Source organism: Chlamydotis macqueenii, chromosome 7, assembly GCF_036417535.1.
Source record: "Chlamydotis macqueenii isolate bChlMac1 chromosome 7, bChlMac1.mat, whole genome shotgun sequence".
NCBI lineage: Eukaryota > Metazoa > Chordata > Aves > Otidiformes > Otididae > Chlamydotis > Chlamydotis macqueenii.
The window spans coordinates 37,952,148-37,963,643 of NC_141562.1; the positions used below are offsets into that span (position 1 = coordinate 37,952,148).

General features: G+C 44.6%; 1 long non-coding RNA gene across 1 annotated transcript; it reads right to left on the minus strand.

Moving 5' to 3' along the window:
• Positions 1 to 1,527: 1,527 nt before the first annotated feature.
• On the minus strand, positions 1,528 to 9,966 carry LOC147600141 (uncharacterized). Its single transcript, XR_015259092.1, has 2 exons — positions 9,710 to 9,966; positions 1,528 to 2,985 (listed from the first exon to the last, which is right to left on the minus strand). It is a non-coding gene; the product is annotated as an uncharacterized LOC147600141 (long non-coding RNA).
• Between the last annotated feature and the right edge of the window lie 1,530 nt (positions 9,967 to 11,496).

The following is an 11,496-nucleotide window of genomic DNA, read 5'->3' on the forward strand; positions in this document are numbered from 1 at the left end:
AAGAAAAGAAAAAAAAAGAGAAGGGAAAAGAAAAGAAAAAGAAAAGAAAAGAAAAGAAAAGAAAAGAAAAGAAAAGAAAAGAAAAGAAAAGAAAAGAAAAGAAAAGAAAAGAAAAGAAAAGAAAAGAAAAGAAAAGAAGGAAAGAAAGGGAAGGAGGAAAAAAAAATAGAATTTACCAGTGTCCTGAGCTTATTTTCCTGCTGCCCCATCCATCAGTCGAGTTTCAACCATGGAGATGCAGTGCAAGATGTCCCCTGGGCCAGGTCCTGGGTGGGTCCCTGATGGGCAATTTTTTTGCTTCTCCTTTCTTTTCCTCAGGGGGAGGACTGGCCCCTGCACTCACATTTTGCTGAAGTCCCCGTGGTTGGGCGTTTGGTCACCACGGACGGGACATCAGGGCTGGGGCTTCCTTCCAAACCCCCCCCGATGCAGCCATCCCACTCCTGGAGGAGAAAAGGGTCTGGTTTTAGACTGGTCATCTCAATAATTTAGTAAAAATGGGCACACTTATTAACTCTTTTTTATTTTTTTAAACAATTTTGGCCTCTTGGAGGAGCTAATGCAAAGCAAACACTTTTTTTTTTTTTAGGCAAGGGCTTTAAAATCACAATAAATCCATTTTGATTGTAAATGTATTTTCAGCTACATTTTATCAAATAATCTTACCAAAAAATCTAATTTATGAAGTTATGATGATTTAAATTGTTCTTTCCCTCTCTTTCTTTCTCTCTCTCTCCTTTCTCACACATATTCTCTGGAGGATCTAAAAATAAGCCTCTAGCTATACAAGTCAGTGCTCTAGGTTTATCCCAGAGACTAAGCAGTATTTCACAAAATACCTTTATTATTTTCTGGGGTTCCTCTGCATTGTGCGAAACCTCCAAGGTTATTTGAGATCAGACATGTGAGGAAAATGGACACACTTGAGGCAAGGGTTGGGAGGAGGAATTTCAGAAGCTGTGCTATATACAAATTTGTATTTTTCTTGTGCTTGGGTTACACTTTCAGTGACTTTTGTTTGCTTCTTATTAATCTAAAAGGTGTCGGTAATCAACATATGAATGTGAAGGTGGAGTTGTATGAAATTCTGCGTCTTGTCTCTTAACACTTTCAGCCTCAAAAATAAGAGGTTTTTATATTTTGTATGTAAGGGCTTGATTCTATACCATTGACCTTAATAAAAGGGAATTCACTGAGTTCATCTGGAGGAGAATAAGACCATAAAGAAGACTGTTGATTTAACCAAGTTTTTCTGAAATAATATTTGGTGGGTTTGTTTTTTTTTTTTTTTTTGATGAAATTTGAATATACACTCCTTAGGTAAGCACTTGGGTAACACAACGTAAACAGTTTGTAGTGATGAGGTAATGAAAGGAAGATCAAAAGGCAGGCGGGCAAGGCTGACAAATTCCCAAACGTCCTTGCAGAGCCCTGCATCCCTAAAACGATCTTTCAGCACTGTCCAAGTGCAGCTTCCGATGGAGGTCAGCTGCCAGTCTGTTAAAAAAACAAAGAGCAACCCAGCCACACAAGTTAAAACCTGACTGGATTATCTTTATTGCTTACAAACACAAATATACGTATTTCCTGTGCATCTATCTGTGTCAAGATGGAACATCCAAGTGCAAAACACAGCATGGCTGAGGATACTGGGAGAAGGCACAGCCGCGTGGTAACCAGTGTCGTCGGCTCGCAGAGGCAGGGAGCCTTCCCGGCCAAGGAAACCCCTCCCGTCGTTTTTGCAAAATTACTTGTGGCCCCGCAAACACCTCCTTGAAGAACTGACACGCTTTTATGGCAGGAAGAATAAAACAGGATTTCACAGTCACTTGTCTTCGCAGTAACCAGCTTCTCACTTCCCCCAGCACTCCCCGGGGGTTCGTGGCTGCTTCAGGTGCGCTCCTCTGTTTATGGCCCAGCAGCAGGATCAGTTTTCCCCAGATCTCCTAATTCCAGCTACTGGGGTGGCTTTGTCCAGTGGATGGTGACCGAGGACGGCCTTGTGATTAGGATAATTAGCTCATTTGGGTTTTGCCCCCTCCCCGTGCTGCGCGTCAGAGCCCCACGAGCAGGTCGGGCACGTCTGGCTGGGCAGAGGGTACTCGCGGCACCAGCCCCGCGCTGGCACACGGGGACAGGAGCATCCATCCCTGCTGAAAGAGGCTTCTTTCTCGCTCTGCTTCCCATTGCCACCCAAACAAGGGACAAAATAGGTGGGGTTTATGGCCTTTTTGTGCTTTGATTCCTAAAATGCTCTTCTCTATAAAGGTCTAAGTTGGGGGCATCAACTCACAAAATCCTTTCCCTCTCCTTAACACAGCGGTAAAAGAAGGAGGGAAGGTAAACATTGGAAGTCCATCAAAATCCAAAGGATGGGGTAGTGTTTGACTCCCTCTTATGCACCCGTTCAGGAAAGATGCCACAGGGATAGGAGTTTGTCATCAAAACTAGCAAGAATGATGCCTGTCCCTCAGTGTGTAAAACGAAATAGAAACCAATTTAACCTAGATGCTCCAGTTCTGGCTTGCAGTGTCTTTCCCCAAATTGAAAATAGTTTATTGTTTTATTGAGCCCAAATGCTACACAGAGATGGCTGCTGGCACTGCAAAGATTGCAGCGTTTAGAGGCGTAACCATTTCTAACATATTTTAATATAAACAACTAGTAGTGGAAATTCTGCCAAAGTTTGGTTTTCCTACGTGGCTCTGTTTATAACACAAAACCAAAAAGTTGGGAAACCTTTATTGTCTCAAATTGTCCAAGTGCCAGCAAAGAGCATTAAAAACGGGGTGTGCACAAGGTGCACCCCTTAATTGTTGCTCGTACAATGGAGTGAGTCTGTGTTCTGTAAATGAGTGTGCGTACCCCTTGCGTGATTTACTGTACACCTCCAGTAAATTTTCTTGCGGGAGATTTTATGGTGCCTTGTTGAATAGTGAACGTTAAGTCAAACCTTCCTGTAGCCGAGGCAAATAGAAGCCAGATCTGCAGAGAGAAAGTAACAAGGAGTTTTTGTTAATGTGTATTCCTGCTCGGAGTAACAGAACAGTAACTCTACCCTAATGAAAATTAAATTTACTACCTTTTGTTTTGTAGTTGTATTTAAAAAAAACCCCAAATCCGCACACCCTTGTTAATCACCGTGAACAGCTCTCCTCAACCACCAGAATGACAAAAGAGCACTAAAATGCTCTGGCTGGATTCCAGGTTGGGGTTTTTGGTTTGTTTTTTTTTTTTGCTTTTTTTTTTTTTTGAAGACTTTCTGAAGAAAATTCACATAACATGCTTTTTTCTATGGGAAGCATGTTTTTCCATGATTCATAAACTCGCTTTTATCCAGTCCATGAAAGGACCTCTCTCCATTATGCAGACCAGAGCTGACACATTTATGTGCAAAATTGCTGGAGCATTTACACCACTATTCATCAAGGCAGCGTCTGTGCTCCAGGAATATTGCAATCACCTGGCACAACCAGTTTAACACACATGCACAAATTCTTGGAAGACTGTGTTATTGTAACACGTAACAAAACCTAACAACTACTGTACTACTGAGCCATGTATATAAACAGTGCCTTTTGCTCTCTTTATCAGACACAGGAATAGGAATTCACAAATGTCATTATACTATTAATGTCATATTGAATAATAAGTGATCTGTGTAAAACTGAGAATATCAGTTTGTTCAGGAAATTGCTAAGAAGAAATGCTCTTTTCATCCCCAATGCAACCAATCCAGCCCGTGCTGTGGTAACTGGAAGTCATAGAATCATAGAATCATAGAATGGTTTGGGTTGGAAGGGACCTTAAAGCCCACCCAGTCCAACCCCCCTGCCAGAAGCAGGGACATCTCCAACCACATCAGGTCACTCACAGCCCCGTCCAACCTGGCCTGGAATGTTTCCAGGGATGGGGCATCCACCGCCTCTCTGGGCAACCTGTGCCAGTGTTCTACAACTCGCATTGTAAAAAATTTTTTCCTAATATCCAATCTAAATGTACCTCCCTCTACTTTAAAACCATTACCCCTTGTCCTATCACAACAGGCCCTACTGAAGAGTCTCTCCCCATCTTTCCTGTAGGCCCCCTTGAGGTACTGGAAGACCGCTATTAGGTCTCCCCGGAGCCTCCTCTTCTCCAGGGTGAAGTCACACCTGCCCAATTGGTTGCACGCGAGATGAATATCCATTTTTCTCTTTTTGATATAAAATATTTAACCACCATCCCTTATTGTTACTCTCCTCTGTCTATGCTGGAGAGCACAGCCACCCATCCTTCGCTGCCATCACACCTTGTCATGACGCCTGGAAAAGGCACACCGTGTCTTCTGCTGAGGACAGATGGGTTTTTTCTTATGCATGGGGAGCTGAAAGGGCTTGCCAAGGCGCCATCTTCCTAACTCATAGACAACACCTGAACCCCTAAAACCTGAACTGCAGCACATGCAAGAGCTTTTTTAGAGGACTGGCATCTCAATGCATTTCTCAACCCCAGTTCTGCTTCAGACTCGGGCACCTCAGATGCCAGCGCCCACCTGAACCAGTTCTCACCCTGCTCTGGGAGCCAGGACCACCCTGCACTGTCACCAGGATGCAGGTGGCCACTGTGGGACAGGTGACGTTATACCCTGCGGAACACAGCTTTGCCATCCCCAGACAGGATGGAGTTGGTTTATACAAATGTGGGGGAGACAAGTTTTTAGCTTTCAAAATCGCCGTGCCTTTCAGGTGAGAAAAACGTTTATTTTCATGAGGATTTTCACTGACTGTACTAGCAAAGATTTTTTAAAATTGCCTAAATAAGTATTTACATGATACTGTAACCCAGAGTGGTTTCAAAGGAGCCTTTATGATCTGTCAGGTCAATAATCTGCATTTTTAAAAGTCCCTGAATACATATTTGCATGATCTGTATTTCAAAAGCTCTAGTAAATATGTATTTGCACAATAGACCATAACAATCTCCTTTAAGCCATCGTTGTCTATATATAGTGTTAATCCTCATATATTCCGAAGGAGTTTTATTTTCCAAAATAGCTTTTATTAATAAGATGTTCAGATGCTGCGGTTCTGCGGGCGATAGAAGGATGTAATCAAAAGGGATGAAGACGGCTTTTCATGCAATTAAAAACTGATTTAAAAGTTAGGCCAACGGTGTAAGCAAGCACTTGGTTTTCCCCCTCCCCTTTTATTTAGCCCGCAGAGTTTTCCCACAAACCTCCCTCTTTGCAGATCCTCTGCTGCTTTCTGCCCCGTTGCAGGTAGACCGTATCCTCCTGAGGACCTCCCTCTGGCAGGCAGCCAGCAATATTTCCAATGAAATCTTTTCCGTTGTGCTCCAGGTGGGAGAAATGGGGCAGAGAGCGGCTTTGAGCCAGGGATCTAAAGGATGTTTTAGAGCAATAAATTTATGGACCCAAAGAGGGTTTTTACGTCAGGGTCTGCTTTGACCAAGGTCTTGTTGGTGTTTCCGTGTTAGCCTGGGAAGAAAGACTGGACTTGGCCTTCGACAGAAGCGTGTTTAGGCACGAGATGCTGATACCTGACATCCTCTGACTATTTTGCTTTGCAATCTCCTCTGGGACGTGCTGGCTCTGACCCTGGTATGGTTCACATCCCCGGGTCATGGCCAAAGGCAGTGACCAAACTCTGTGTTCATCAGTTCTCGTCAGCAGTTCCAACCGTGTTTCTTCATCTCCACCACAGCCGGCTTGGCAAGATGCTGTATGGCACAACCTGGTGCAGCTTTCTTCCAGTTATTCTGGCTGGGCATGAAGTAGCACATTCATAATTTTTTGCCGCAGCTGGAAATGGACATGAGAGTAGGGGATGGGAGTCTGGATTTTCTAGAAGAAAACCAGTTCTGTTGAAGTTAGGCATTCTTTGTCCCAGTAACCTTCACCGTTGATGTATATGACCCTCTTAAACATGGAGAATAGTTTTTGGGTTTTAAGCATTTGAAATGTCTTTAAATTTTAGAATCTTGGCTTGGCTTCATACACTTACACAGCGAGTTTTCTATCACCGTGTCAAGGCCTCAATTTTCACTTTTGGTGTACTGCATATGCTAATTTATGTACAATTACATTATCAGAGCAGAAGTAAATGCTATTTTGTCACTGCTAAGAATATTATTGTGAAGTTATCAATATTCTGATCATAATAATGTATTTCTTTGAATACGTGATCCTGAACTTACGCAGCTTTCAGATACAATCAGAAATTATTTGGTGTATAAAATTATAGCAGGTTTGATGACTTTAGTTGCCTTTGCCGTGAGCAGATATACCATTTCTCCAGCTACTTGTATTATTTGTGTAGTTTCATGCATCTCACACTGAATTAACTTATTTTAGTGGATTAGCTTCAATCCGAGACCTTCAGTCCCAGCAGTTTGCTGACTGCAACTTTTGGTTCTGATGTGGGAGGGCAAAACCTAAATAAATAAACCTAAAAAAGTCCTCTGTCCCCAGACCTTGGCCACCTTCCCTCCACCTCAGCCAAGCGCCCAGCGCGGTCAGGAGGTTTCCCTGCCGCTCCTCCACCTCCTGCTCCTCCTCGCTCGGGCATATGGCGCAGGTAAAAGAAGGAGCCTGCACATATTGTTTCTGTTTGCGAAGGAAGTACACCCTGCACTTTCCCCGAACATAAATTCAGCCAAAATGGTATGTCATTAATCAGGTGCAGAATCTGGAAAATTCATACAGAGACTTAGTGTCTTATATTAAAAGCAGCAACTTATGGCTGGTTAGTTTGTTTATTGAAAATGTTTTATTAGCACTCTACCTTGCAGAATGTGAAGAATAGGACAAAATGAGATTATTTCTCCATCCGCCTCTAGCTCAGATTTTCTGCATAAACAATTTGGATCATGAACTCTAAAAATACACGTGTTGGTGCCATAGCCTACACAGAGCGTAAGTCGCTCAGATCATGGGGAATGGTAAAACACAGTGCCGGGTGTTTCCAGACTTAGAAGGCTTCCTCGCATAAATCTGAGTCAAAGATTAAGCTCAAGCTTCATAAAGCTCACCTGGCTTTTCTTTATAGTGCTATGAAACAGCACCTTGGCTCCTACGCACTTGGCTTTGGATGACATGCGGGTGCTTTGCCTTGGAGCTGCAGGAGAAGCTCACGCTCCGTCCAGCATCATCCCAGCCCCAGCGCTTCAGCGCGGAGCAGAGGCAGCAGCTCCCCCAGCACACACACGCACAAGGTCCCTCATTTTTCCTATGCTGATAATTGCCTATTAACATAATGCAAATTGAAACCCCTTCCCTAATGCTGGAGCTCCGGTGCACAAAGATTTTCTTGCTCCATTAAAAAGACAATTTTGCCCGGGCGGTAATGGAAAACGTCAGACTCAGATAGGAAAGTGGGTGCCTCTAAGTATTTCATATTTTACAGAAATATGTTTTAAGTGAAATACTGCCTGACAGATAAATTACATTGGCTTTGCGTACGTACCCGGCTGATTTAGTGCTACCAGCAGTGCAGATGGTTGGCGACAACTTGGTAGGTGCTTAAACATCTTGGTACATGAATGCAATTTTTGCACTAATGCAAAACACTTGCAGAATGACCCCTAGTATGTAATGTTTTCCATTGAGAGAACTGATTTGGACTTACAGAGGAAAAAAAGTAATATACAAATTACTTTGGGTAACCTCTAGCCTTTAAAAAGAAAAGAAATGCAATTATATCTGCTCTCTGCAGCCACAGTTTAATGAAAACAGAAGACTGAAGCGGCCTCTCTAAGTTTCAGAACTTACAACAGGTCCCTGCTTATTAACAGAGCGGTTGTACTAGCAATTTGTTTTTGTAATTATGTTCTTTGTGGTCCACGCAGTTTTCAAACAGTGATGCAAAAAGGACAGCTGGAAATACTGCTGGTTGCTTACCTAATCCCCAGTGAGAATAAAAATAGATAACAGTAAATGAGACTGTATGTAGGAAGCTGAATTAACAGTCAAAGCTGGGATTTTTTTTTTTTTAAAGACACAGTATACTTCAATTTCTGCATTAAAAGATGGAGATGAAATGTATTAAATATCAGGAGGAATACTCGGCCCTTTGATGATGTGAATGTGGAGCAGAGCTCGTTCCCTGGCTTGAAACAACCCGGTCTCCTACAAAGCAAATCATGAGCTTGACCACAAAAGCGCTGATATTTCCCGCGCAAAAAGTGAACACCGAGGCAAAATGGTTGCTTGTGGAGCGGCGCTGGTTCTCCTTTCTAGGCTTGTGTTTGGTCTCAGAAGGAACTGCACAGATTGTGTTTAAACTGTGATTTTATTAGGCTTCAAAGGCAATCGCTTCTGCAGCAGCAGCGTTTTACCTGGAAGTGGGGAGCTGCGCACGCATCCTGGCTTGGAGTGGAGAGGCTGAGTCTCCCGGGAGGCCTGGAAATATTCACTTTTAGAAGAAACTCGGCCAACTTTAGAAAGTCTGGAAATATATATATTCTAGCTCAAGGTTCGCACAGCCGCGCAATCAGTCTTTGCTTGAATATCCTTCCTTTGGCTTTCTCAGCACAACTTTCCTCGTTTAATTTTAATTAGTAACAATTGTGTTGGCCCTTGCTGTCAGTGTCTATGCTTCTTCAAAGCCCTGTTGAAGGACAGAGGGCACCTCTAGCTGCATGCTCTGGATCCACCTTCCCTCCATGGATCAAGGGCCGCCGAGGCTTTGAAATTTTAGATTAACGAGGATTTTACCTCCATTTGAGTAACTGACTAGCGAGCCAGGCTACTGGCGGGTATCAATCAGCATTTCGTTATGCCACTTTGCGTTAGCTGAGGATGTGACCTGCGCTATTCCCTCCTGCAAAGCAACATCTCGTAGCTGTCATCTTGCTGGAGCTATAGAGGTAAAGGCACGACGGAGCAGGGAGCTGACATTTGCTCGGGGAAGCTTGCAGGAGCAGCGGGCAGCTCCCAGCCCTGCGCCCGGTGCCTCCCCCTGCGCCGCGGAGGAACGTAAACCCTCAGCGCTTGTGGACTCCATTTCTTGACGTCCGCTTTTGTCTTGAATATTCCTCCCAGATCTGGGAGAGAAGAGATTGGCTGCGGAAAATCCAAATGTAGAAAGCGGAGCCAAGAGGAATTTCACATTTTACCAAAAGCAAGAGCCAAGTGAGATGACGGTGCTGCCAGCTCACGCTCTGGGGGCAGCAGGGTCGTGCGAGGCAAATCTGGGGTCAAACAGGTTCAAGGGCTGTGTTCAAGGTCTGGATCTGGAGCAAAGAGAAATCAAAGGATTTGCTAACTGAACGCACCCAGTCCTCTTTATCCTGATAGTTAACGAACGATTCGCTAAAATAAATAAAATCCCTCAAGTTCCCTAGAGATGGGGAGGAGAGTGCTTGCCCCCAGACTGTAAAATTTGGCTGTGTGGGCAGGGGATGTTTGGTGGTTCATTTTTTTTTTTTTTTTAGTATTGAGGGAGCCAATATGAAGTGCATTGTATTTTCCTCGAGGACTCAGTTTGCTGTATCTGAGGCTAGGTGAGAAAAGAACAAGAGGAAAGCTACTTGATTTTGTGCCTGGAGCAAAGCTAAGCGGTTCAAGGCCAGAGTAAACACGAAGCAAATGAAAAAAAAAAAAGAAAAAAGCGTGAGAGAAAAGAGGTGGTGTGATTTAGCAATGAGCAGGGCTTAGAAGAGCCAGAGGCTCGGTTGCCTCCCCCCGGGGATGCCTGGGCTGCCATACCTGCTGGCGCTGCCCGTCTTCCCGGCTCCAGGCAGAGCCGTATCCCGAGCCAATTCTCATCTATTCCAGGGATGCTCCGTCACAGGTTGTTTCCAGCTCCGTCCCGCTGCTCCGCACCGGCAGTAGCTGGGTGTTTCTGATCACCTCCCCAAGCCTGGCCCCGTTCCACCTCTCGGTCGGGCTCCAGATGGCAGGATGAGGTTTCCTTGGTTTGATCTGTACTACAACAGACTTTTAAACAGTGTTTTGTTGCAACCATTTCCAGTCCTGAGCTGAGCTCCGGTCTCAGAAACAACGCTGCTCAGAAAAGCAAAAGAAAAACCCCCAAAATGTTGAGAATTGAATGTAAATGGCCCGGGGCAAGCTACATTTGAGGTTTGATTCTTGTTTCAATATGTTTTGCGTATTTTGAAGATATATCTGAATTGGCTGTGCTGAAGATACTTAAAATTTGCCTGGACAAGATGATCTGATCTAGTTGGATCTACTGTGAGCAGGAGGTGGGACTACACGACCTCTAGACACTCCTACCAATAAAATTAGCAAAACCCGAAAACCTGGTGTTGATAGTCTTAAAAACTGGCTTGTAAGATATGAACTTCAATCACACACCTTACACCAGCAGGTATATGCAAAGCTATAGATTATTCACAGCAATATAAAATACCCAAAGGCAGGCTGGTTCTGGATATTTAGCCCATCAAGCTGAACTATTAAGAACACTTTGGGGAAAAAAACCTGAAAAAACAAAACACATTGCTTTCTTTCCTCCGAACTAATATAACAAGAATGGAAAAAGCCAATAGTCATAGAGGATTGTAGCTCCAGAAGAGAGGCAGTCTGGATATTCAAAGTGAGAAGGATTTTCAGGATTATAGACTTATTTCTTGTTTCCTCCTTGCTTGCAGCTCCCTCCAAAAAGGGCGATGGGAAGCAAAGGTGGGCTTCTCCCTCCCTCTGGTTAAGGAACCGGACAAATCTCAGCATACAAAAGCTAACGCCCAACCCAAGTACTCTGCCATTGAACACCAGGACAATTTTCAGGGAAACCCTCTCCCCCTTGAGATTTTCTTTTCATGTGCTTTCCTACTGTTTCTTCTGTTCATCTTCTCAGCAGTCAGGATAATATATAGTTTTAACACTCAGTATCATCCAGGAAAATGCTGGAGAAGTCAGGATGGGAAACACGTCCCCAGGTTACTCAAATTCCAGGCTGGACTCTTTGCCGGGAAAGCCAGACTCAAACTCAGGTGTGGTCCTCATCCACAAAAACAAGGTCACAGTCATGACAAAAATATTTTTAAAAATTATTGCTCAGAAATAGCCTGCACCACTCGGGGGGGGGCTCAGCATCCTCTGTCCGCTGGCTGGATCAGACCTCGGCTCGCTGGCGAGTGAGGCACCACAGATCAGGCTGCACTTGGCATTTCCCAGAATGAATCCCCTCGGTGCTGGCGAGACCTCAGCCCCATCCCTGCTACCCCGACGAAATTAAAGAGATAAGATTTACAAGGAGGATAAAGCCGAAATGTCCCCTGAGGCAGCGTGCCTGCTGCCACCTTGGAAAGGGCTTGGGGAGGGGGACGAGCTCTGCGGCTGAATGCTGGGGGGGCTGCTGGTGCCACTGGAGGGATCTGTGTGTGTCCCCCCCAACTTTCCCCATGCAGAAGCAGTGTGCCATCTCCCCCAAATGCAGCCGAGCTGGCGAGCGCGATGCCAGCATCCCGGTGCCAGCTCTGCAGGGCTGTGCGTGCCGCTCGCCATCCATCTGCAGAAGGCAGCAGGTG